General features: G+C 50.3%; 1 protein-coding gene across 2 annotated transcripts in view; it reads left to right on the top strand.

The window, feature by feature from the left end:
* Positions 1-7,837: 7,837 nt before the first annotated feature.
* LOC140389696 (uncharacterized) overlaps positions 7,838-27,239 on the top strand; it is a 101,851-nt gene continuing 82,449 nt past the window's right edge. Inside the window, exons 1-2 of one of the 2 annotated variants that reach the window (XM_072474081.1) lie at positions 7,838-8,442; positions 9,662-9,791. The gene's annotated coding sequence lies outside the window, so the exon portion shown is untranslated. Of the gene's footprint in view, positions 8,443-9,050; positions 9,178-9,661; positions 9,792-27,239 lie in introns of those variants that run through there. The other variant, XM_072474080.1, reaches the window with a different exon arrangement.

A 27,239-nucleotide genomic window follows, 5' to 3' on the forward strand; every position in this document is an offset into this window, starting at 1 on the left:
ATCCCCCTGCCACACTAGTTTAAGCCTGTTTCTGGGTCCACTGATGCTCCTTAACCTACTGAGTATTTCCAGCATTTTCTGTTTTTGTTTCTTATTTCTGCAGTATTTAACTTTTGCCCAACAAAGATGTCACTGATTCTGAAGGACCCAGCACCCATCTCTCCCAACCCCCCTCTCCAGAAATAGAAGCTAATTTACCACGAAAAACTGATTTCTATTTTTAGCTAACTGTACCACAAACTTATTTTCATAATTAAAAATATTTTTCAAAGGGACTTTCCACTCTGCCATTAATTGGCCCTTTCTTATTTCTCAAATCTACAACATAAACTGGTCCTGAATCCTCCTCATGAAAAAAATACCAGGGGCGAAATTCTCCTACCCGCCCCGCCACATTTCTGCGCCGACCGGCCGGCGGGAGTCTCCGTAACACCGGCCGGTCAATGGGGTTTCCCATTGTGGGGCAGCCCCACGCCGTCGGGAAACCCCCCGGTGCCGGCAGAACGGAGACTCCCGCCGGCGGAGAATGACGCCCCTGATTCCTTTGAGGCAGAGCACAAACCCATGTGCTACATTTAAATGGGGTCAAGTGTTTATCGTTAAGTTTCCAACTCTTCTTCTCCATTTCTGCTTCAAATAAATACAACCATTACCTATCCAATATTGTGGCAAAGTTCTTCATTAGAAATCTATGGGCGTCATTCGACCAAAACATAAGTGTCATTTTGTGTGGGTTTGGTGGGGCATTTCTCGCTGACATTTTGGGTGAGATTCAGACCGGTATTCATCCACACTTCAATCATTTTTTGGGGGCCTTGGGGAGTTTGTTCCAGTCTAACCAAAATTTTTCAGCAGTGCAGAGCTGAACCTGCTGGCCAGACCGGTTCCTCCGAGATCTAGGGGCAATTTTGAAAGGTTGCCCTCATCTCTAAGTGGGTTTGAGGGCCCACCACACCCCCCACCCATGGGCAATGTCACTCCCAGCAAACATGGGCATTATCCCCCCCCCACTCCCTTCACCAGTGAGGGAATCCCATTATGAGGTCACTTAGGCCCCCTCATTTCTGGCACCCTCACACACCCACCTTTCAGACTCCCCATTTCAGGATCCCCCTTCGCCCCACCAAACCTTATGAGGCCCCTCATACCCCCTTGACTTCTCTGCAACATTCATGCATCCCCTCAACCCCTCTTTCATGGTCATGCCCCCCCTCCCAGGCTCCAGCCCTTGGCAGTTCCAACCTGGCACCCAGGCACCTTGGCACTGCCAGCCTGGCACCAAGACAATGCACTTTGTACCCTGTCAATGCTAACTGAGCACTCTAGCTATGCCAAGGCGTGTGCCAGGGTATTGCCCTACCATGCCCCGACCATCCAGGGGGCTCCAATGGGCTCCGAGACGCCCCCCCAGTGGCCGTCAGGGCTGATCTCCGCTTGCCTTATGGCTTATTTAAATATCATTATCTGCATCACGTGAGGCTGTGGTCCAGGTGGCAGGGCGTGCTGCGAGTCGAGTGACTGGCGCAATTTTTTGCACCCGGCGAGAAGCCTGTTTTGGTCTCTCCCGTGATTCACCCATCACACCCGGCTCCACACTGGGCACGACACGGTGATAGAACCGTGCCCTATATTTCCTCTGACACCATCCATTTCCCATTAGCTGGATACAGGAAGTGAAATGAAATGAACTCATGGGCGCAATTTAACGGGACAAAACAGAATCCCATTTTGGACATGTGGTAATACCAGGTATTGCGGTACCTGAGAGGTGGATGACCATTGGCTAGACCCAGGAGTCTACCATTGGCTGATGTACATAGCTCCGCCCTGAGAGGCGGAGTATAAGAACCGATGCCGTCCCAGCAGCCTTCACTTTCTGTATCGAAGCTGCTGGGGAATAGTTCTAGCAGATTAAAGCCCATTAGTTATGACTCACCTTGTCTTGAGAGTAATTGATTGCGCATCAATTTAATCTGCTACAACTTCAGTGAAAGGATGGATCTCCGTATCAAACCGGAGTGCCTCCAGTTCAGCCCCCACGCGGACAACTCTGCTGCTCTCTTCAAACATTGGCTGGCGTGCTTTAAGGGTTACCTCGACACGGCCGCCGGCACCCCCACGGAAAGACAAAAAATGCACCTTCCACGCTCGCGGGTCAGCCCTGGGATCTACCCTCTGATCGAGGAGGCGGAGAATTATGCTGCCGCGATCGAGCTGCTAGAAGGACACTATATCCGCCCTGTGAACCAGGTCTACGCTCGTCACCTGCTGGCGACTAGGAGGCAAAGCCCCGAGGAAATGTTGGAAGACTTCTACCGGGCGCTGCTGGTGCTGGGCCGAAACTGTGACTGCCCGCCAGTTACGGGGAACGAGCACACGGAACTTTTGATCAGGGATGCTTTCGTGGCAGGTATGACTGTTGCTCTTATTAGCCTTAGTTTTATTAGCTCTAATTCTGTCACCTTTGCTCACGAGTCGCCAGGTATCTTTCTGATACCGCCACGTGGTTCAAGCTCTAATTATGATTAATAAGACAGCACACCGCTTAGTAAGAGTAAAATCAACGGTCATTTATTATGTACAGCAATAAATACTCATACAATAATCCTACTTTCTAGATTACTACCTACCACTACTGGCCAATACTTAACTTTGGGAATGGCCCACCAGGTCAGGGAAACGAATGGCTTATCGAATTGGGTCTGGCCTGCAGGATTCAAAGTCTGATACAGGTTGATGGCTAGGAGTCTCTATCGGGTAGCGATCGCTGGAGTCAAACTTACGGTTTCTGGTCGATGGTTCTTGCGAAGGTTGCGAGCAGGAGAAGGGAGAGAAGGGTCGATCTGAACTTGGCCCCTATCTTTATAGTTCCCAGGGGCTTCCCGCCCCTCGGGGCAGACCTTGACCTTGGTCCCAAGTGATTGGACTGGTTCCCAATCACTGGGTTCGATATGCTCCAATAATGGGGCGATTCCTTGATCGGGGGGTGGTCGTTCACCTTTCTTTGTCTCGGCCACTGCTGGCGCCGAGAGGTCTGGATCGGCTTTCAATTGCTAATTTGTTGCAATTGTTCCCGGGGCTAGCCGAGTAAACTGCAGATGGCTGGGTTGATGTGCTGCTAATGGTTGCAGGTATCGATCTGGGCCGACTTCCCCCGAGCCGAATACGCTGTTCTGTCTGCAGCTGTCCGTTTGTGCCCTGTTGGCTGATTTTCCCATCAGCCTTTTCAGTTAGCCATTTTACATCGGGTTTTGGCCAAATTAATCGGGAATCAGCCATTTTAGGTGGCTACATGACCTCCCCCGATATCCGCCGAAGGCTCCTAGAAATGGACACTCTTGGACTGACTGAGGCACGGGCCCTGGCGGGGTCCATGGACGTTGCATATAAAAACGCGTTGGCTTTTGCTCCCGGACGTGCGGCAGCCCCCTGGGCTGCGTGGCACCCCTCTGCGGCAGCCCCTCAGACCTTCCCCCTTTCCCCGCAAGCCGGCGCGGCGAGACGGCCCGCTACAGCCGCCGGACAACGCTGTTTCTTCTGCGGGCAGGCGAATCGTCCCCGCCCGCGCTGCCCGGCCCGCACCGCCACCTGCAAAGGGTGCGGCAAGAAGGGCCACTATGTCAGGGTCTGCCAGGCCCGCGCCGTGACCGCGGTCTCCAGCGACTATCGGCAGCCCCCCTTTCAGGCCCCGGCCGTCCAAAGCCCACCACCACCCCCCTATCCTCAGGTCGTGTGCGATCTGCGGCCGCGGCCATTTTGCCCCCCAGCCACCACGCTGGACGGGTGGGCACCGCCATTTTGTCCCTCGCCGCCGCCATCTTCTTTGTCCCCGGACTACATGTGCGACCCATGGCTGATGCCATCTTGGATGGGGCCTCAGGCCCCCAGCACAGTCGACTACACGCTGCCCGACCAGAACTCGAACTCTCCATTTCTGCAGCTGGCCTCGGTGACTCTGGACCAGAGTCGGCCCCGGACGCTTGCGAAAGCTACAACGATGATCTCCATCAACAGCCACGGGACGTCGTGCTTGATCGACTCCGGGAGCACGGAGAGCTATGTTCACCCCGACACGGTAAGGCGCTGTTCTGTTGTCACCCATCCCGTAAACCAGAGGATCTTCCTGGCCTCCGGGTCACAAGCGGTGGAGATAAAGGGGTTCTGCCTAGCGAACCTCACTGTCCAAGGCCGGGAATTCCACAATTTCCGCCTGTACGTCCTGCCGCATCTCTGCGCAGCCACCCTCCTTGGGCTGGATTTCCAGTGCCATCTGCAAAGCCTGACCTTTAAATTTGGTGGCCCTATACCCCCCCTTACTGTCTGCGGCCTCGCGACCCTTAAGGTCGACCCGCCTTCTCTGTTTGCGAACCTCACCCCGGATTGCAAACCCGTCGCAACCAGGAGCAGATGGTACAGTGCCCAGGACCGGACCGTCATCAGGTCAGAGGTCCAAAGGCTGCTGAGGGAAGGGGTCATCGAAGCGAGCAACAGCCCCTGGAGGGCTGAAGTAGTGGTGGTAAAGACCGGGGTGAAACACAGGATGGTCATTGACTACAGCCAGACCATCAACAGGTTTACGCAGCTGGATACGTACCCTCTCCCCCGTATAGCCGACCTGGTGAACAGGATCGCGCAATACAAGGTTTTCTCCACGGTGGATCTCAAGTCGGCCTACCACCAGCTACCCCTCCGTCATGGTGACCGCCAGTACACTGCCTTCGAAGCAGATGGGCGGCTCTATCACTTTTTAAGGGTTCCCTTCGGTGTCACGAACGGGGTCTCGGTCTTCCAACGAGAGATGGACCGAATGGTTGACTGGTACAGTTACGCACAACGTTCCCGTATCTTGATAACGTCACCATCTGCGGCCATGACCAGCAGGACCACGACACCAATCTCCGAAAATTTCTCCAGACCGCGAATATCCTTAATCTGACATACAATAAGGATAAATGCATGTTTAGCACCGACCGTCTAGCCATTCTGGGCTACATAGTGCGAAGTGGAGTCATAGGCCCCGACCCTGAACGCATGCGCCCCCTCATGGAATTTCCCCTCCCTCACTGCCCCAAGGCCCTAAAGCGCTGCCTCGGCTTCTTCAGCTATTATGCACAGTGGGTCCCCAATTACGCCGACAAGGCTCGACCCCTGATCCAGTCCACAACCTTCCCCATGTCGACGGAGGCTCGCCAGACCTTCTGCCGCATCAAGGCAGACATTGCTAAAACCACGATGCGCGCCATCGGCGAGTCCCTCCCCTTCCTGGGTCGAGAGCGATGCGTCCGACGTAGCTCTGGCGGCCACCCTCAACCAGGCGGGCAGGCCCGTGGCTTTCCTCTTCCCCACTCTCCATGCTTCTGAAATTCGCCACTCCTCGGTCGAAAAGGAGGCCCAGGCCATAGTAGAAGCTGTGCGACACTGGAGCCATTACCTGGCCAGCAGGAGATTCACTCTCCTCACGGACCAACGGTCGGTTGCCTTCATGTTCGATAATGCGCAACGGGGCAAGATTAAGAACGACAAGATCTTGCAGTGGAGGATCGAACTCTCCACCTCGAATTACGAGATCTTGTACCGTCCCGGGAAGCTGAACGAGCCTCCTGATGCCCTGTCCCGCGGCACTTGTGCCACCGCACAAGTGGACCGCCTCCGATCCCTCCACGAGTACCTCTGCCACCCGGGGGTCACTCGTCTCTGTCATTTTATCAAGACCCGCAACCTGCCCTACTCCATCGAGGAGGTCAGGTCCGTCACTAGGGACTGCCAAATCTGCACGGAGTGCAAACCGCACTTCTACCGCGCATCTGATAAAGGCTTCCCGTCCCTTTGAATGCCTCAGCATGGACTTCAAAGGCCCCCTCCCCTCCACCGACCGCAACACGTACTTCCTGAACGTGATTGACGAGTACTCCCGGTTCCCATTCGCTATCCCCTGCCCAGACATGACCACAACCACCGTCAACAAGGCCCTCCAGGGTAACTTTACACTGTTCGGTTTCCCTGCATACATTCACAGTGATAGGGGGCCCTCCTTTATGAGTGACGAACTGCGTCAATTCCTGTTCAGCAAAGGCATCGCCTCGAGCAGGACGACCAGTTACAACCCCCGGGGAAACGGGCAGGTAGAGAGTGAGAACGGAACGGTCTGGAAGACCGTCCTGCTGGCCCTGCGGTCCAGGAATCTCACAGTCTCCCGCTGGCAGGAAGTCCTCCCGGTCGCCCTACATTCCATCCGGTCGCTGCTCTGTACTACCACAAATAAGACACCTCATGAACGTCTCCTTGTTTTCCCCAAGAAGTCCTCCTCCGGGACCTCACTCCCAACCTGGCTAGCGACACCCGGACCCATCCTGCTTCGGAAACATGTGAGGGCGCACAAGTCGGACCCGTTGGTCGGGAGGGTCCACATGCTGCAAGCCAACCCCCAGTACGCCTATGTAGTATTCCCGGCCGTCCGGCAAGACACGGTCTCGCTTCGGGACCTGGCGCCAGCAGGAGCCCCACGTGCCCCCGCTCCAGTGCCACCCTCCCCTTAACACCTGACCGGAGGGTCAGTACTCCCGCCGGCCCTGCCTCGGCCCGAACAAGCACCGACGCCCCCTGCAGGCGCCCCCCCGTCCTGCCCACTTTTCGGCCCAACAGCGCCGCCTAGGGGTGACGAAGCTGCCTGGGAGGACGACACCACGTTCCCGGAATCGCAACCACCGGGACCCCCATCAGGATCACCACTGAAGCCCAGATGCTCCAGAAGGATGACCAGGCCACCCGATCGACTGATTGCTGCACCATGAACACTTTGCTATTACCCTCGACATCACGGCACCTCAATACCTGGTCCTACCATGCGAAAGGCGACATTAACGCTGGCCATCACCCCGCTGGGCTCTTTTTTAACAGGGGGTGAATGTGGTAATACCAGGTATTGCGATACCTGAGAGGTGGATGACCATTGGCTAGACCCAGGAGTCTACCATTGGCTGATGTACATAGCTCCGCCCTGAGAGGCGGAGTATAAGAACCGATGCCGTCCCAACAGCCTTCACTTTCTGTATCGAAGCTGCTGGGGAATAGTTCTAGCAGATTAAAGCCTATTAGTTATGACTCACCTTGTCTTGAGAGTAATTGATTACGCATCAGGGCACATTTAGCGGGGTGCTGTTATCAGTGGGACCAGAAGGCCCTGCTGGTGGAAACGGTCAGAAAGGTTTGGCTGATCACATCTCGGCCAAGATCAAGTGTAGTATCTGCTCTGCCTTTTGGCTCAGATCTGGTATATCTCTCTTGTGGGGACCATGAATTGGATTCAACTTGAATTTGAATTGGTTTTTGGAGCAGGCAAGGAGCTGGATTAGGGGTTTGCCCCTGTCCGCACTCTGAGCCCTGGCTTTGTAACTCAGTAAAAGTAATTTTAAAAAAAGAAAGGTTTGGCCGATGTTTCTGAAGTTAATGTTCATATTCATCATACCATACTGCTGGAATTCTTTGACCTACATTTAACTAGACAGTTGATCATACAGAAGTGAAGAAGGATCTTGCAAAATCTTCTTGTATGGATGCTTGTGGATGTAGCCGTGTGTTTGAGAATGTATATCAGGTTAGAAGGCAAGGTTTAATTTGTATCGGGGATTGGTTTTACAGTGCTCTTGGGTAGGGAAGTCGCAACCAGCATTTATTTCTCCATTTCAATACCACCTGTCATGGCCAGAATTTTATTGCCCCTGACCAATCTGTTTGTATGTTAAAGGTATGTGCTTTTTTACCTTCAGAGTGATGGCCCCAATTGAAATAAACCCAACAGAAAGTTTAGTCAGTTTTTAAAAAATAAGAAGGTTATTTATTAGCGAAATTTGCCCTTGAGGATTAGAATGCAGCGTCACACTCAACTCACACACATTATCACACACACAAAGATCAGATACAGAGGAAGATAAAATAATACAATTACAATTTATAATTGTCTCAATGTCTTTTGTGGAAAGGCCTATAGTTTCTTCGATGAGTTGATGCTTTAGCTGAAGCAAAGGTCCTGTAAAACAAAGGATTCACAGTGGGCTGGAAGGCTTCCTGTAGTCGAATGTCCACAAAGTTGATTATCAGGTGAACTCAAAGTTGGAGCATGTTGGGAGGAGTCTTTCCCCTACTTTCAAGGTGTTGTTGTTCATTACCTTGGCTGCTTAGATGGCTTGCAACTGATGTGCTGGTTTTCTGATTAAACTCTGTAGAACATTTTATTTTAAAATCTGCCGATAAAATGCTTTCCTCACCATGTGACTTGTACAAGTTCAAAGTCCTTTTACAAAAAAAAGGTTTGTGGCATGATTAAAGTAATATAAAGTTGCCATTGTAGGAGAGCTGACTGGTTGTGATTTAACCTGAGGATCACCACACCTCGGATGAGGGGTAAGGTTGAGAAGGCAGGACCTTCATGACTAACCTCAGCAGGTATGGGACTTGAACCTGCGCTGTTGGCCTTGCTCTGCATCACAAACTAGCTATCCAGCCAACTGGCTTGATTACACATCCTGTGTTGTCATTTGACAGCTGAAAATTCATCTCCATCTAACGCAGATTTGAGTTTCTCTGTCCATGGTGAAAGAGAACGACAAGCTGGAATGTAGTTCTTCGGTTGATCGGCCATCCATAAACAAAGGAATGTGTGAATTCCCTGGGTGGCTGTGAAGGTCCATATTTAATTAGGTATTTTCTTCAGACTCAGGATTGTGTGCAGCTCAAAATTCCAAAGGTCATTTTGCATGGCCATTTTAATGCTTTCAAATTCTTAAAATATTGAATGAAAGTTCATAATATGCTGTGTCATGACACATCACATTCAGGCCTTCGCAATCATCTTGACATGCCATGCGTTATATTTTAACTTTTATATATCTAGGTCATGTAGCAATTGAATACTTATTAATTATGTGTCTGTTAAACAGTTGCTGGAGTTGATGGGCATTCAAAGACACTTATTTGATTGAGTGTAATTTCTGCGCAATTTATTTTCCTCAGACGTTCACATGTCTGGATCTTCTCACTGGCACTGCCCTGGTGCCAATATTAGGCCAGATTTTGCTGTGTGTGGCAATGTAACTGCGTTCGCCATTTGGTGGAATTGCACTTGCCCGCAGACGTCCAAATGATATCACTGTCTGGGGTATCTGGGACCAGTGCGAACAGGTCACTAGCTGTTTGAACACTTTCAGTGGCTCATTGAAACTGAAAAGATAAGTTGTAAATCAGAAAGGGGAAGGGTGGAGCTGCAGTGGTTGGGGGGGAGGGGGGAGGGGGGGAGGGGATGTTGTTGGGAATCTTCAGGGAATGTGTTTGTAACTTTTTAAATGTAAAGGAAGGCTTCCTCTGGTCTACATTCCTAAGTAAATTAGAATCAGCTCTTTTGAAAGGTTTGGTAAATGTGTAGGTAAAATACATTTACTACTTTATTTTTAATGTAATTTAGATATGGGTTTCCTACCTTGCCCCATTTTTGCTGTTGTTTTGAACGGCATTACAATTAAGGCACTCCATGTAGTTGAACAGTAAAAACAACTTTAGTAAACATCAGTCTATTTTATGTAAGAATAATTTTGCATGTGCCCTTATATAATACACAATTTATCTAATGCTTTGGTGTTACTAACTCATGTTTGGCTGCTTCTCTTAGATTTTATTTCATGATCCTGACAACAAATGAATCATGAGTTACGCATAAAGAGAAAGACCCCTCTAGTGCTATTCACCGGTTTATGACAGATTAAGAGTGGATTTCACCGTATCTTTCCATGGACGGCAAGGTAAAACACTTCTTTATAATGCAGAATGGAAAACTGAATGCAAACTTTCCATTCCCCAGTCAGCTATTCTTGGAATTACAATTATGTGCCTTTTGAAGACGTCTAGGACTAAATGTTCCTCATTGCTGCAGCACAAGTGCACCTGAAAAGAATTTAAAATATCTGAATGTGTATGTTATGCATCATTACATGAATCATACACACTGCGGTTTTAATACGAGCAATCCGAAGAGGCTTTGACATAGCCAAGAATCATTTCTCCACTGCTACTATATTTTGAGATACAAAAGACTTTACCAGAAATGGCAGCAAGCATTTGCGTATTGACCGCATTGTGGCTTATTAGTTTCCATTAATTATGTGTGATAATTTGAAATTCCTGTTTAAGATTGTCTACTTACTTTAAATTGCTATTTACCTATTGCAGCCTGCAACCTGATCACTCAAGCACTGGAACTGCTTTGCAAATCCCTTAATAAAATGCATTATTTTTATCCTGCAACATCTGAACCAATTAGGCAGGTGTAATAATCCATCGAGATTTTCACCAGCAAAGCGTTGTCTGAATATTTCTTTTGAGATTGGTTTGATGATACACAGCAATAGCAGCCCACAGAGACAAGAACAGGTATTTTAATGTGGATAGCAATCAGAATTAAAACCCTTGACTGAATTATCTCCTTCCCAAAAGAGGCACACTAATTGTGGTAATTAATCTCAAAGGGTCCCGTTCAACCAAGCTTTGTGTAAAAAAAAATGCAGAATGCTTCAAAAGAGTTGTGTTGATGTGTGAACATTTCTATTCAATATACGGAAATTGATCATTCTGAAGCATTCTCCACCTGCTTTGCAGCACTTGGGTTCAATTCTATTTACTGGTTAATTTTATTTCACTGTTCTTGTAATTACCATTCAAATCACATGCAGCCAGTTTCCATTAAAGAATGGTCACTCCTTTCGTAAGTGCTAATTACAGCTAAAGTTATGACACAACCAAGCGTTCAAAACCTCTTCTGTTTCATTTGACCCCTATGACACAATGAAGGAGTTTACTCAGCAGGCCAGAGTCAAGCGACAGGCCGATCGAGTTTAATGCAGACCAGTTAGACTTGCGTGAATTGTACACTGTTAGGGCCCTGCATGGGACTCATCCAGTTGAGGATGATTGTTCCCCAGTGCTGATTGGGCTGTGAGTTAATCGGCACAAGTATAGCAGGTCAGCTGCTGCAGCAGATAACTGGAAGGAGTGAGGACCCTGAGATGTGATACCGAGGGCGCGGTTCTCTGCTCCCGTGCCATTTCAGAGAATCGCCTGGGTCGCCAAATTTTTACGCAACGCCGGTCCGATGCCGTTTCACGGAAACGGCCAGATCGGCACAATCGCGTTTTGCGTGGTGCGGTCCAGTGAATCGCCCAAGACAGCCAAAATGGCGATTCACCGGTAACCCCGCGATTCTCAATGCCGGATGGGCCGAGCGGCCTGCCCAAAACGGCGGGTTCCACCCGGCACCGTCCACACCTGGCCGCTGCCGGCGGGAACAGTGCGGGAAAGCTGGGGGGGCGGCCTTCGGGGGGGGGGGGGATCCTGCACCGGGGGGGGGCCTCAAATGGGGTCTGGCCCACGATCGGTGCCCACCGATCATCGGGCCGGCCTCTCTGGAGGCAGACCTCCTTTCTTCCGCAGCCCCGCAAGTTCCGTCTGACATCTTCTTGCGGGGCGGACTCGGGGAGGACGGCAACTACGCATGCGCGGGTGACGCCAGTTATGTGGCGCCAGCCGCGTCATGTACGCGGCGGCGCCTTTACGCGGTGCCAAGGCCTGGCGTGCGTAAATGACGCAGCGCCGCTCCTAGCCCATTTTCGGGCCCTGAATCGGTGGGATAGGGGCCGTTTCATAGAACATAGAACATAGAACGATACAGCTCAGTACAGGCCCTTCGGCCCACGATGTTGCACCGAAACAAAAGCCATCTAACCTACACTATGTCATTATCATCCATATGCTTATCCAATAAACTTTTAAATGCCCTCAATGTTGGCGAGTTCACTACTGTTGCAGGTAGGGCATTCCACAGCCTCACCACTCTTACACCACACGGTTTCGCGCCGTCGTGAGCCTCGACGGCCTTCACGACGGCACGAACACTCTGTCTCCATTTCAGAGAATCGCGCCCAGAGTTCTGTGTAAATACTGCTGTTATGCTGAATAAATGTCTTCCTTCGGAACTCCTTGGACTCCCCTCTACCGTTTACTTCATTGGCGACCAGGATAAATCGTCCGCCTTCCCTGAAATTTGTTTTTATGTGTGTGGGCTGAGGGATGGACTTTTGTTGCTGCGAGGCCTTTTTTTGAAACCTGTATTGAAATGGCAGGTGAATGCAGGGCCGAGGATTGACGCCAGCTTGTGGGGCGCGTGTGCTGGTGCTGTATCTGGCAGTAACGAACGTGATGTCATCAGGGCGGCGTCTGGTGATGGTTGCACAACATTTTCGTCTGTTTTCCATTTGTGGCCTTCTTGCGATGCCAGCTTGCTGTGGCAGAATGGTTTACTGGAGAGTCCTTATTGGGGTCGCCTGCCGCCCTTTTGGACTGTCATTAAGGTGTGTGATTGTGACGTTGATTTTGAAAGACTGTTCCAGTGGGTTGGGACTCTGAGATGGACTACAGCGGGATTTTACATGGCTATTGATGTTGTTGCATGGCTGCAGGTTTTCTGACTCCAGACATTGTAGGGGTGTGTGGACCCTATTTTTTTTGTGATGTGCCTGATTGAATCGGTACTATATAAATTCTAAGGGTGACAGCTTCCTGGGCATTTGGTGGACACAGTTACTATCCCTTTTTTTCTGTATGCTGAGGCGAGTGTTTTGGGGTATATGGGTGTAGTTTTGGGCATTGCCTGATGATCCCTTCCCTCCCCTCACCTTGTGGTTGAAAGTTCCGCAGTGCCAGGAAGGCCTTGGGTCAATGGATCAGACACTATGGTGTGCACCGTCCCCAGGTTCGGCTGTTAGCGGCTTCGCCCTTGATGTGGTTAGTGGTGGTGTTGGGCCGGATGTGGTGTTGGGCCGGATGTAATGTTGAGCGGGGTGTACACCGGTCCGTCCTGTTCCCCATTTGTGGTGCCTTGTTGAGCCCGAAACACTTTTTTTCTGTTGTTATCGTCCGGCCATTGCAGTTTTGTTGCACCAGTTTTTTGTCCTCTTTGTTCTCCTCAATTTTTTTGGGCCTCTCCGCCATGGTCATTTTCAGACTTTGAGGGGTCGGGGTGTTATAACCCTGCATGGGGCTCATTCAGTGGGGGTGATTGTTCCCTAGTGCTGATTGGGCTGTGAGTTAATCAGCACTAGTATAACAGGTCAGCTGATGAGTGAGGACCCTGAGATGTGTAACTGGGTCCTGTGTGTCACAATATGCACCCATGCACATCATGAGGTAAAGACAGGCAGTGACAGACACCCAGGTTAGCCAATCAACACACAGGACAGAACACAACCAATCAACAGACAGAACACCAGAGGGGGGCTTCCTACTATTAAACACATGAGGCATCAGCACTCCGTCTCTTTCCACTGGTGACAACTGCAGTGACAGTCAGGGTGTATATATCAGTGAGCACCTTCTACATGTGGATCAGAGCTAGTCTGGTCTAGTTAGTGAGAGTTAATACACTTAGATTAGTAGAGTGTCAACCTACAGCAAGCTGTGTGCTTTGTTACAGAAGTTCAATAAATCATATTGAACCAACGTCTAAGTTTGATGTATGCTTTACAGTCCAACTGCATCCAGTTGCAGTCCGTGTTACCCCAGGGTGAATAACACAACACTGTGTAAATACTGCTGTTATGCTGAATAAACATATTTTTTATGAACTCTTTGGACTCCCCTTTGCCGTTTACTTCATGCACAAACTATTAACATCCATAAATTGAGGGAGCATTTCAAAATACATGGGCGAATGAAAAGGAGCACAAATTTGTTCAAGGTAAGTTGTGTTTCAATCTAATGTTGTTTTGAAAAAGGGAGCTAATCTATTGGATATATAATGCAATAGATGAGGGGCGTATGGATTTTCAGAAGGTGCCCGATAATGTGTTAGAAGAGGCTTATTTTCAAAAATGAACCAACCTGAGCAGAAAGTTGGACAGATAACAAAGTTACTGGGGTAAATGAGGACAGTTGAGGTTGCAGAGTTGGATGTAACATAGTGCTGTGCCCACTTTTCTTTTTGGTGCAAATAAACGATTGGGAATGGAGGGCACAATCTCAAAATTTGCTGATGACACAGAAGTTGGGCCTTGATAAACTGTGAGGAGGAGTGTCCTTGACAGCTGGGTGCATCAAAATCACTCCTATTATGTTTAAAAATAACATGAAAGGTGTCATGTTAATGTGCTTTTTTCTGTACGCACTTAGCATTCACAATATGTTAGCAGTGACTTTGTGAATATTACAGGAACAATTCTACTACTGTCTCTTTGCATGTGCTAAGGCTATGTAATTTGCAACGAGCACTCTGCAAGTACCAATGCAGTAGAATTTGTACCACTGCATTTGCTTTGTTAGCCTTTTGCACTTTGAAATATCCTTCAACTTTTATCTCAGATTTAATCTTTCACGGCAATGCTGTAGAATCACAAAAATGTCACCAAAGGTGACTGTGTCATCCCTGTGGTTACTGTTTTTGTTGAATGAACTTGACCACATTAACCAGCCTTTTGCAGAAGGAACAAGAATTCCACCTACACTTAAATACACAGTAAACTTGAAAAATGTGTTGGATCCACAGTTACTTCATCGCTTTGAAATTATGCATAGCATTCACTAACTTCAATCAGGCCAATGAGGGGTTTAGCACAATAACAAATGAGACATGCAAATGTTGCATTTGTCTGATGTTGGTGAATTAGGGTGCCCTGAGGCTTAAGTTTCATTAGTTTCATAGTAGATCCGCCCCTGGGCAGAGGGAAATGACACTGAACAGGGAGGTGGCCTAACGTAAAATAAAAACAGAAATTGTTGGATAAAGTCAGCAGGTCTGGCAGCACCGATCCCCTGATAACCCAGCATTTTCTGTTTTTATTTCAGATTTCCAGCACCTGCAGTATTTCATTTTTATCGAGAGGCGCCCCTACTACTCGACAGGGTGGCCCCCGCCTACTGCACTCAGAGGAGGGGAACTCTCTCCTCTCCCTCATGGGTGGCAGGCCTCTAACTCTGTGACATCTCACTTCCCTGTGGTGCAGAGACAGGCTTTGACAAAAACCTTCCCCTTCAGGTACCATTATTCCAGGGAATCAAGAATTGCCATATTTGTATCCAAATATTTACTGCTGAAATTTGACAAGCTGTAAAACTGCAGAGTAAATCTGAATGTGGCATAAGGAAACCTACTGTAAATGTGCTCTTGTGATTATAGTATGGAAGTCATAGAATCATGGTGGCACAGATGGAGGCCATTTGGCCCATTGAGTTCATACTGACTCTCTGCAGAGCAGTTTAGTCAGTCCAAGTCACCTGCTCTATCCCTAGAACCCTTCCATTTTATTTTCCTCAAATACAGATCCAATTTCCTTTTGAAATTGTTTATCATGTCTACTTCCACCACCTTTTGTTGGCAGCAAGTCATTAGCGCTCACTGGGTAAAATATTTCACATTCGCCCTCCATCTCCTGCCCAAAACTTTGAATTTGTGTTTGTTAGTCCTTCTACAGAGCAGTATTTTCTGTCTACTTTATCCAAACTTCTCATAATCTTCCACACTTTTCTCAAATCCCCCTTCTTTCTTCTTTGCTCCGAGAAGAACAACTCCAGCTTCTCCATCCTTACTTGTAGCTAAAATCTCTCGTACGTGGAATCATTCTGGTAATTTTCTTTCTGCACCCTCTTCAGGACGCTCACATCCTTCCTAAAGCACAGTTACCAGAACTGGATGCAATGCTCCAGTGGTGTCCAAACCAGTGGCTGGATTCTCCGTGTTTCTCGGTGGCGCCCCGTTCACTGGCAGTGGGATCCTTTCTTCCCGCCACTTGTCAATGGGGTTTTCCATTGAAGCCACTTCACGCCGTCAGGAAACCCACAGGCAGGGGTGCTGGCGTAAAGTGAATCATAACGGCCGGAGAATTCCAGCCCAGATCTTTACTACTTCCCTGCTTTTATACTCCATACTTCTATTATTGAAGATCCCTTATACTTTGCTAATTACTTGCCCATTATGTCTGCCAGCTTCAAATATCTATGCACATGAACCCTGGGTCTCTCTGTCGCCGCACACTCTTTACAACTGTACCATTAAGTCAACATTGTCTCTGCCAAGCTCTTCTGCCACACTTCTGAGTATTAAATTCCATCTGCCACTTGTCTGCCAATTCTGCTAGCATATCTATGTCCAGTTGCAGTCAATTGCTCTCGCCCTCATTGTTAATCGCTCCTCCAAGTTTGGTATTATGCCAAATTTTGAAATTTGAGACTGTATTCCAATTTCCAAGTCATCAATACATGCAGGTTGTTGACCTGGCACTGAACATTGGGAACAGCACTATCTCCTTTCCTCCAGTCTGAAAAACAATTTACCACAACTGCGATTTTCTGTCCTTAAGCCAATTTTTAATCCACTCTGATACTCCATGGGCGGGATTCTCTGCTACTGAGACTAAGGTCTGGATTCTCTGATTTTGAGGCTATGTCGGAGCATGTGTCTAGTCTTACGGCCAAAAAGTCGACGGCGCCACCTGCACCGATCCTCCGCCCAGCGGGGGGGCTAGCAGCCGCGCCAAGTAAAGCCACCGGTTTTACCTGCAGATACGGATGGGGAATTGCTGGGTCGTGGCCGCACATGTGCATGGTGGCGACCAGCGGCGGCCAAGCCATACAACATGGTGGCAGATAGTGTCCCCCTGTCACATCGTCAGCGATTACGCTGTCGTGTCGGGTGTTCTGATGCACAAATGATCCAACACGGCTGTGGATGGTACAACTCTGTTTTATTGTCTAATCAACGGTAACAACTAACTACTGGCTTGGGTACGTGCTTCACCAGCTAACCTGTGGACCCAGCCCGATCACTATCTTAGTGAGGCACTCAGCACATGGTCTATGTCTGAGTGGCACGCTGTGAGCTCTGTGCTCTGAGCTGTCTCCTGGTAGAATGAGCGGGAACTGTGGTGTTCCCTGTTTTATAGTGCGTGTGTTCTCACTGGTGATTGGCTGCGATGTTATGTGTGTGCTGGTTGGTCCAACTGCCTGTCCATCAGTGTGTGTGTGATTGCACCATGATATGCTGATGTGGATATCATGACATCCCCCCCCTTTCACAAAGGATATGTGCCTACATGATAATAAATAGAAGTGTGTACTGAGTGCATCTGAGTATGTGTGTGCAATATTTACAACATGTACATGAGGCTAAACTATATACAGAAGAAGGTGTCAGGTGCAACAGAACAACGAGGTTGTACCAAGAACAGAACAAATCGAAGGCATTGTCGCGCTTTGGCCGGACATTGCCGCTTTAAGTGGGTGGAGCCACAGTTGCCGCACGTCGTGACGTCATGGCGTTCGTTGTGTTCATTGTGGTGCGGTCCTGCGTAGAGCGCACCTGCGCATCACGTTCCTCTGCGTCAACGTCCCCTCTTTTGGCGCGTACAAGCGCGGGAGGCCTCGGAAAGTGCGCGAAATGGCCGCCCTCGTCCTGGCCGCGGGCCGGGAGGAACTCGATCGACTGGACGCGCTCCACCTCGTGGGACCCGTGCCGTGCTGTTTCGGCTGCCTGGATTTGGGAGTACCGGCTGGTCGCGTTCTCATGGAGGATGCAGGTCTCGATGGCAGTCGCTAGGGTGAGGCGCTTTATTTTAAGGAGCTGCTGGCGTAGGGTGTCCGAGATGACCCCAAAAACTATTTGATCCCGTATCATGGAGTCGGAGGTGGCCCCATAGCCGCAAGACTGCGCGAGGATACGGAGGTGTGTTAAGTAAGATTGGAAAGGCTCATCCTTACCCTGCAGGTGCTGCTGGAATAGGTACCTCTCAAAGCTCTCATTGACTTCCACGCTGAAGTGTTCCTCGAACTTCAGAAGCACCGTCTTATATTTTGTTTTGTCCTCGCCTTCCGCGAATGCCAGGGAGTTATAGATGTGGATGGCGTGTTGCCCGCCGCGGAGAGGAGGAGGGTGATCTCCCTGGTGTCCGATGAATTCTCCCTGTCTGTGGCTTCGAGGAAGAGCTGGAAGCACGGTTTAAACAGCTTCCAGTTTACGCCGAGATTACCAGCGATTCGGAGCGGCTGCGGTGGGCTGATGGTGTCCATGTCGCAGGATGGCGGATTTCTGAAAGGGTGCAGGTAGGTCTCACAGTCGCTGGTTTGCGTCCACTACTGGTATCATGTCGTGTTGGGTGTTCTGATGCACAAATGATCCAACACGGCTGTAGATGGTACAACTCTGTTTTATTGTCTAATCAACGGTAACAACTAACTACTGGCTTGGGTACGTGCTTCACCAGCTAACCTGTGGACCCAGCCCGATCACGATCTTAGTGAGGCACTCAGCACATGGTCTATGTCTGAGTAGAGCGCTGTGAGCTCTGTGCTCTGAGCTATCTCCTGGTAGAATGAGCGGGAACTGTGGTGTTCCCTGTTTTATAGTGCATGTGCTCTCACTGGTGATTGGCTGCGATGTTATGTGTGTGCTGGTTGGTCCAACTGCCTGTCCATCGGTGTGTGTGTGATTGCACCATGATATGCTGATGTGGATATCATGATATATGCCGTTTATGAAGGGGCGGAGCATCCGGATAGCAGCACCGCCCCCGATTTCAGCATAAAAACGGATTCTCTGGCCAATCGCCGAACACGATTTCAGCGTGGCAATCGGAGAATCCAGCCCTAAGTGTTGACATGGTGCAGGATTCGTGGAGTTCCACAACAGCAAAACTGCCGCCGCACCTGGACCAAGTCAACGACTGTTGAGGGGCTAACATCAGCAGCACGTAGAACACATTCTATTCCAATGAGAAGTGGTGTGAGATTTGGCGTGTCCGAGATTGACACTCAGGAGACAAGCTGCAGCTGCATGTACACAATTCACTCCCCGACACACCATCCCAGTCAACAGGATGACAGCAAGTCGTGCGGCACCACACTTCACCAACGCCGAACTGGAGACCCTCCTGGGCACAGTGGCCACCCTGTACCCCCGCATGGGAAGGAGGCTGCCAGCCACCGCCATTCACCATACCTAGGTGCAGGGCAGAGGCGGTCAGTGCCACCAGGAACACTATCTGGAGCACCCAGCACAAAACTGCACAACCTCCTCAGGGCGGCCTATTGAGTAGCCAACACTGTGCCCCTGGCACTAACCCCGTCCCACACACGCGTGAACCCCCCTCCTCCCTAGACAACCCAATCCTTGAGCTGCATGCGTCGGACTGTCGAACACTGTTGTTTTCCAACCCCCCCATCCCCACCCCCACTCCCCTCTCCCAGGAGAAGACTGCTCACAACCACCGGAAGAGAGAGAAAACTGGAGGGGGACCGCCTGACCTGTGGCAGAGCAGAGGACTGGGCGTTGTTGGCGACCTGGAGGAAAGGGATGTCGCCGGGGTGGAGATCGGCTGTGGGCGAGGATGTTAGACCCTGCTGAGAAGCGGTTCCCCATAACACGTGTGTCAATGCCCTCCCCACCCCCCCAACACCACCCCACACCGTCCTCACCCCCACACCACCCTCACACTCAACCTCACCCCCACATGGCTGTCACCCTCACCCCCACTCCCCCCGGCCAGTGGTCTAATCATGCGTCTTGCCTTGCAGGAACTGCTGGAGATAGGGCAGGTCCATCTGGCGTCCCCTGCCCCCTGTAGTGCCACAGCGGGAGTCCCCCCATGAGCCCCACCCCCGTGAGGCGAGCATTGACGATGAGAGCAGCTCGGACACCAGCCCTTGGCCCGAGATGCAGGACACCCCGGAGTCGGACGATGATACGGATTTCCCCTCGCAGTTGTCTCCAACACCCTCCACCATCCCCGAGGCACTCACTTCGGTTGGGCACTTTAGTGAAGAGGCACCTGGGACATTCTCTGCTGCATAACACACAGCTGATCCGGTACAGCAGGTGGAGGTAGGAGTACCGAGGGGATGGACGGTCGGAGGGCAGGCCGACCCCATGAACTAACTGCCATCCAGATGGTTTTCAGGCTTCTGGAACAGACAGTCCCATCGATTGTGCAGATACAGTCGCAGAGCCAGGGACTACATGACGGGTTGTCGGCGAGCATCCAGTAACTGCAGGTGCAGTTGGAGGAGTCCAACCGTGAACCACATGGGTGCGTCCGTGATGGAGGCATTGGGGGGCGATGGTGTTGGCTATGGACCTGGGCATTCTGTGCAGGCGCTGGCCGAGGCCCAGGACAGGTTTGCCGTCTCACAGGCAGACATGTGCCAGAGTCACTTGGAAATTGTAGCGGCACTCCTCAGCATGGCCCAGTCACAGCAGGCCATGGCTGCTGGCCGATGTGGCTCAGACACAGAGGAAGGTGGCCCAGTCCCATAGGGATATGGCGCAGTCACTGACTGATGTGACACAGGCCCAGACGTTGGTGGCACACTCCCAGATGGAGATGGTCCACTCTTTGTGCTCCATGGCCATGAGCATGCAGACCCTGGTCGAGATCAGAGCGGCCCTCCAGGTCACAAGGGATAGTTCCGCTTGCACCCCTGCCCCACGGAGAAGCCCAGGGACTATCGGGCACCCCGAGTGAGGAGGAGGTGGGATCCTGTGGCGGTGACTCCCCCCCATCCCTGGCGCAACTGGTGGGCAGCGGGCAGAACAGAGCTGCACCACGCCAACTGGGACACTAGAGCAGCAGCCGGGACCATCCAGGCCCGGTCGCCCCAGAAGACGGCCGTCAATGGGGACCCAGGTCACAGGGCCGGGAATCACGGCAGGCCATCTCCATTCTTGCTATACTGTCTGTGGATCCACCTAGACGTAGCGTTAGGGCCCATTGGGCCAGAAAAATTAAAGTGGCAAAGGTGCAGGGCACATTTAGTGATAAAGGCGAGGGCACAAATCTGTATATACTTTGTCATGTTAAATACCTGTTCACACTATTACAACCTGCCTTGGTGCTCCAGCAGATGGGTGTGAGGAGTGAGCTGATCAGAGAGGGAGAGCGGGGAGAGTGGGGCCGAATAGGCAGTCGTTGTGGGTGGCCTGGGCTCTCCACCCCATCCCCCAACCGTCCCCACCACCGTCCCACCAGGGATTCGATGGCACCGTGTGATGGAATGACCAGCTCGCAGGCAAGGAACACCCAGATGGATGGTGAAAAGTGCTACTGTGGGCAGGAGTCAGACGTTGTCAAATGATGCGGAGCATCAGAGCTCATCGCAGAGCGGGCTATCATCATCCTTCACCCCATGAACCACGATGCAGGCAACCCTCTCAGCATCATACTGGAGGACCTTTCCCGAGTGGTCCAGACACCTGAACCGCATCTTCAGGAGGCCGAAGCACCACTTGATCATGCTCGAGGTCGCTGCATGGGCGTCGTTGTTGCGGCCGGAGGCAGGGACGTCTCAAACATGCCACGAATCGTCGAGTGTGTCAGGATAAAGGCGTCGTGCACACTGCACACTGCCTGGGTATCAGGTGCAGACGTGCATGATGCTCAGCTGATGGTCGCAAATCAGCTGTACGTTCATCGAGTGGAACCCCTTTCGGTTTGAGTAGAGCAGCCTGTCATCTGCAGGTGCTCGTAGGGCGACTTGCATCCTGTCGATTGTCATAATATACACCAGTATATCATGGTGCAGACACACACACTGATGGACACATAGTGGGACCAATCAACACACACAACACCGCAGCCAATCACCAGTTAGAGCACACGCACTATAAAGACAGGGGGCATCAGAGTGCCCGCTCATTCGAGCTGCAGTTTCCTAGTAGGACAGAGCTCACAGCCTGCAGCACAAACATTCACCATGTGCTGAGTGCATCGACTGGTTAGGACAAGGCAAAGGTCTTTAGTTAAAGCTAATATCGTGTTAACCCACAGTCAGAGTTTGTTAAACAGTTAATGACTCAATAAAATAGTGTTGCACTATTTCAAGTGTTGGTGACCTGTATGTGTTCCACTGATCCAGAGCGCCCAACACAACATCGATCACACGGCCCCCGGACCCTGAGCATGTCAGCGATCGTGGCAAACCCCGCTGCCTGGGCATCCTGGTGGGCTCTGTCCACATTGAAATGAATGTATTGAGCCGCCTGGACACATAGCACCTCCATGATGGCACGGATGCACCTGTGCACCGAGGTCTATGAGATCCCGGACAGGTCCCCACTCGGTGCCTGGAAGGACCCCGTGGCATAGAAGTTCAGTGCAATCGTCACCTTGAATGCCACCGGAAGCGGTGTCCTCCCACAAACCCCGCAGTGCCAGATGCGCCATCATCTGGCAGATATGTTGCACTGTCTCCCTGCTCAGCCAGAGTCTTCGACAGCATGCCCGGTCCAGCAGGCCCTCGCAAGTACATGTCGGTACGTGCGAGGCCTCATGCGGAACCGCCTTGGCACTTCCTCCTCTCCATCCTGGATGACTGCCTCCTGACCCCCTGCAGCACGCTCCACTGCTGCACACTCCACTGCTGCAGCTTCCTCCTCCCCAACCAGCTCCAGCTCGTACAGCTGCAGTGCATCCCCCAGGTCTGCGATGACTATCAGGAAGGCCACCATTGCTGGTTGAATTCCAATATGCATTAACTGCAGGGGGTGAATGGCCGACATGTTAGCATGGTGCACACCCCTGTCCCCAACCAGGTCCACTGGGCTACATGGTGGCCCAGGTTGGCACTGAGGGCTCCGCCCCTACATGTCCACCACCCTCCACACCTGGCCCCATCGGTGCCCAGCACCATGGGGGCCTCTGGCCCTGGTGTTTGTCCCTGATACTAGGGGTACCATCGGCTGGCACTGCCCTTACCAGTGGTACGGTCCGCGGTCCCCACCTGGTGGTCCCGTACATTGATTGTATTCTCTCGATCAATCCTCTCTCTTACATCATCAAAGTGTTCAATTAGAATAGTCATGATCTGCATTTTACAAATCGGAGGTGGCTCTCCTCAAGGTGATACTTTGTTTCATTAACACCTCTTTGTTGGAGAAAAGAATAAAGTAATAGTGCTGAACATCACTCAGCTTCCCACTTCTACACCAGTTCACTTCAGAGATAAGCTGACAGTGAGTCAGGCAGACCTAGATCTAAACAGTTAACTGTGTGTGACTCAAAGTCCCATCAGATTTTCCTCAAATGTGGGTGTTCCCCCAACACAAGTGAACTATTTCATTATTACTAATTGTTTTTTCCTCTTCTTGTTATTGTGTACAACCATTTTGTGTTTTATTTATAGGCTCTTCACACACATAAACGCATTTGTGCGTTTCTAGAAATTAGGCTTCATCAAGAAAAGTCTATTGGTATCTTTTCTGTGCCCATTCGGCACTGTATGCAGAGCCTTATCTGAATGGAAGACTTGAGGGATATATTTTAAATCGATGAAATAAATAAAATATTGATTTTACACGTCACTGGCACAGACTGATGTTTTGCCCCCAAATGATGTGGACATTTGAAACTGGATTACCTAATCAGAACCCATTTCCTTTGAGCGAAAGTTACAGTTTTAATCTTCTGATGTGAATACTAGAGGTGGGAGAATGGTATCATTTATAACAGGTGTATTGTTCAACCAATGAGATGAAATCAATCTTAAAATATTTCTAATCCTATTTCCATTCCAAATATGAGTACCACAGAAAATACAGGGAAAAATATTGAAAACAGGTGCACCGTTTCAAAGAGGAATGGTGGTGAAAAGTTCCTGCGATAGCTTTTCTGTAAATTACTATCGCTGTACTTGGGAGCAGCAGAATACAGTTCATCTTCTTTGACACTCCCTGCACCACTTGCCATGGCAAGACTATTGTGGTGACCATTTGCCATTTATCACCTGTTGACATCTCAATCTGACCTCTCCTCCTTTGAGCAACTCATCCTCACCTCTCATTAAATTAATCATCTAGCACTCCACTTAGTACAATAAAACCTTTCTCACCGAGATATCTTCACCGCTTCCCTACTTCAGCCTCTGCACTGAATAACTTCTCATTCTCGGTGATTTTAAATTCCATTTTAATGCTTTCTCTTATCTGAGTTCACTACCTTCTTATTGTCCCTAAATCTCTTCCTCCATATAAACTCCCCAAATCAGATACATGCCCTTCCATGTGGCTTTGCCATCCGTCGGCAGGATCCTCTGTGTCGCCGGCAGCGCACTCACGCCCGCAGATTTCCCGATGGCGTGGGGGTGATCACAACGAGAAACCCCATTGGCCGGCTGCCAGGACGGAGGTTGCCGCCCGACCTTGCCGGCTCTCATTGTGCCAATCATAGGTAAGGCCATCTCTGACCACTTCCTTATATCACCTTTCACCCACATCTCCCTTCCATGCCCCAACGCTACCTCCTTCTGCATTCATCTCTGGGAAAAAACTGTCTGCCAATTCACTTACAATGGCACTTGCAAAATCCCAACTATCCAGCCTTTGGCCATCCCTTTGGCACAGCTATTCTGCAGCTACTGATTTTCTCAACTGCACCCTCACCTTCATCTTCGATGCCTCACCCCCAGTTAAACTCTCTCACCTTAGCCATTCCCCCAGTACAACCCTCCTCTCCACTCCTTTAAGTCCAAGGGATGCGGACTTGAAAGAATATGGTGAAAAGCTGTCGTCACTTACTGCCAGATCTGGCTGCATCACTTAAAACACTATGGGGCCCCGATCTTGGCTGATAAAACTGCTCGCCAATCCAAGATCATCCTCGATTGCAAAGATCTCTCTTTTCTTAAAACTCTCTTCCCAGTTCATTAGCACTAACAGGTCTGAGGAGCTCAGGGACTTCTTTGTCGCCAAGATAGAAATATCTGATCAGTTGCTTTTGCCATGTCCCTCCTTCTATTAGCTCAACTGACCAAACTTCCTCTAAAGCTCCCCTACTCTGGCACCTTTCTCTAGTTCCTCACCTATTTCCTGTCATGTCTCCTCCAAGCGCATTGCGTCCATAAGACCCACCTTCTGCTCTCTTGATCCTATTTCAACTAAACTGCTGACCATTTGAGTTCCCCTCTTGACTGCCAAGTTTTTTTTTAAGAGGCAATTTAGCGTGGACAATTTAACTACCCTGCACATCTTTTTGGGTTGTGGGGATGAGACCACGCAGACTCAGGGAGAATGTGCAAACTCCAGACGGACAATGACCCAGGGCTGGGATTGAACCGGGTCCTCAGCGGAATCAGGCAGCAATGCTAACCACTATGCCACCGTGCTGTCCCTTACCGCCATGTTAACCAATATTGGTAACTGCTCACTCTCTTCAGATGTTCTCTCTCTCTCTCTCTCTCTCTCTCTCCTTTAAATCTGCCATCACCCCTCTCCCCCCCAAAAACAGCCTTTGACTCCACCGTTATTACGCACTCTCATACCATCTCCAATCTTCCTTTCCTTCTCCAAGTCGTGAACCTATTGTTGCCACTGGGCCATCTTCCCCATAACTCCACGTTTGAATTCCTCCACTAAGGTTTCCACCTCTGAAGCATCTATTGACAAAAATGACATCCTTAATGACTGTGACAAAGGTAAACTTTCTCTCCTCATCCTTCTTCACCTTTCTGGAGCCTTTGGCACCCTTGACCACACCATCCTCCTCCAAAGCCCCTCTACCATCATTGGCTGGCTGAGATTCTCTTATCTGGTTCTCTTCTTATCTATCTAATGATATCCAGAATATCACTTCTATTTCTGCGTCCATACTGTCGCTTCAAAGGTATATCCTTGCTCCCTTCGATTTCTCATCTACATGCTATCCTCAGCAACATCATGTGAAAACACAGCATTAGTTTTCACATGACATCCACATGTGCCTCACCGCCACTCTTGACTCCTGTATTATTGCTAAATTGTCCGATTACTTATCAGCCATCCAGTACTGAATGAGCAGGAATTTCTTTCTATTCTATGTTGGGAAAAGTTTTCGGTCTGTGCTCCAAACTCTGTTCCCTAGCTAAAACCCTATCCCTCTGCCTGACAATAATCTGAGATTAAATCAGTCTGTTCAGAACATTGGTGTAAAATTTTCCAAATCATGCCTGGTTAATCTCCATTAACTCAAGGTCATCCAAAATTCTCCTGCTCGTGTCTTAATTTACACCCAAGTCCTCTTCCCTTATCACCCCCATGCTCGCTGACCTACGCAAAGGCCAAAACATCGGCCTCTCTCGCCTCCTGCACTCCCGGCTCTTGTGCAACCCCAAACATAGCCAACCCCCAGCTTGGTTCGACCTGGACCCCCACTACTTTCGAAAGCACCTTTGTCACCCCCACCCAGAATCCCTGTAGTGCCGGACATGACCAGAACATGTGGGTGTGATTCGCTGGGCTTCTCGAGCATCTCGCACACCTATCCTCTGCCCCCAAAAATTTACTGAGCCGTGCTCCAGTCATATGCGCCCTGTGTAACACCTTAAATTGAATCAGGCTTAGCCTGGCACACGAGGACGATGAGTTTACCCTACTTAGGGCATCCGCCCACAGCCCCTCCTCAATCTCCTCCCCCAGCTCTTCTTCCCATTTCCCTTTCAGCTCATTTACCATAATCTCCCCCTCGTCCCTCATTTCCCTATATATATCTGACACCTTACCGTCCCCCACCCATGTCTTTGAGATCACTCTGTCCTTCACCTCATGCGTCGGGAGCTGCGGGAATTCCCTCACCTGTTGCCTCGCAAAAGCCCTCAGTTGCATATACCGGAATGCATTCCCTTGGGGCAACCCATATTTCTCGGTCAGCGCTCCCAGACTTGCGAACTTCCCATCCACAAACAGATCTTTCAGTTGCGTTACTCCTGCTCTTTGCCATATTCCAAATCCCCCATCCATTCTCCCCGGGGCAAACCTATGGTTATTTCTTATCGGGGACCCCACCAAGACTCCCGTCTTTCCCCTATGCCGTCTCCACTGTCCTCAAATTTTCAAAGTCGCCACCACCACCGGGCTTGTGGTGTATTTCTTCGGTGAGAACGGCAATGGGGCCGTCACCATAGCTTGTAGGCTAGTCCCCCTACAGGACGCCCTCTCCAATCTCTTCCACGCCGCTCCCTCCTCTTCTCCCATCCACTTACTCACCATTGAGATATTGACGGCCCAGTAGTACTCACTTAGGCTCGGTAGTGCCAGCCCCCCCCTATCCCTACTACGCTGTAAGAATCCCTTCCTCACTCTCGGGGTCTTCCCGGCCCACACAAAACTCATGATACTCTTTTCGATCCTTTTGAAAAAAGCCTTCGTGATCACCACCGGGAGGCACTGAAACACAAAGAGGAATCTCGGG

Source organism: Scyliorhinus torazame, chromosome 14 (genome assembly GCF_047496885.1).
Source record: "Scyliorhinus torazame isolate Kashiwa2021f chromosome 14, sScyTor2.1, whole genome shotgun sequence".
Classification (NCBI taxonomy): domain Eukaryota; kingdom Metazoa; phylum Chordata; class Chondrichthyes; order Carcharhiniformes; family Scyliorhinidae; genus Scyliorhinus; species Scyliorhinus torazame.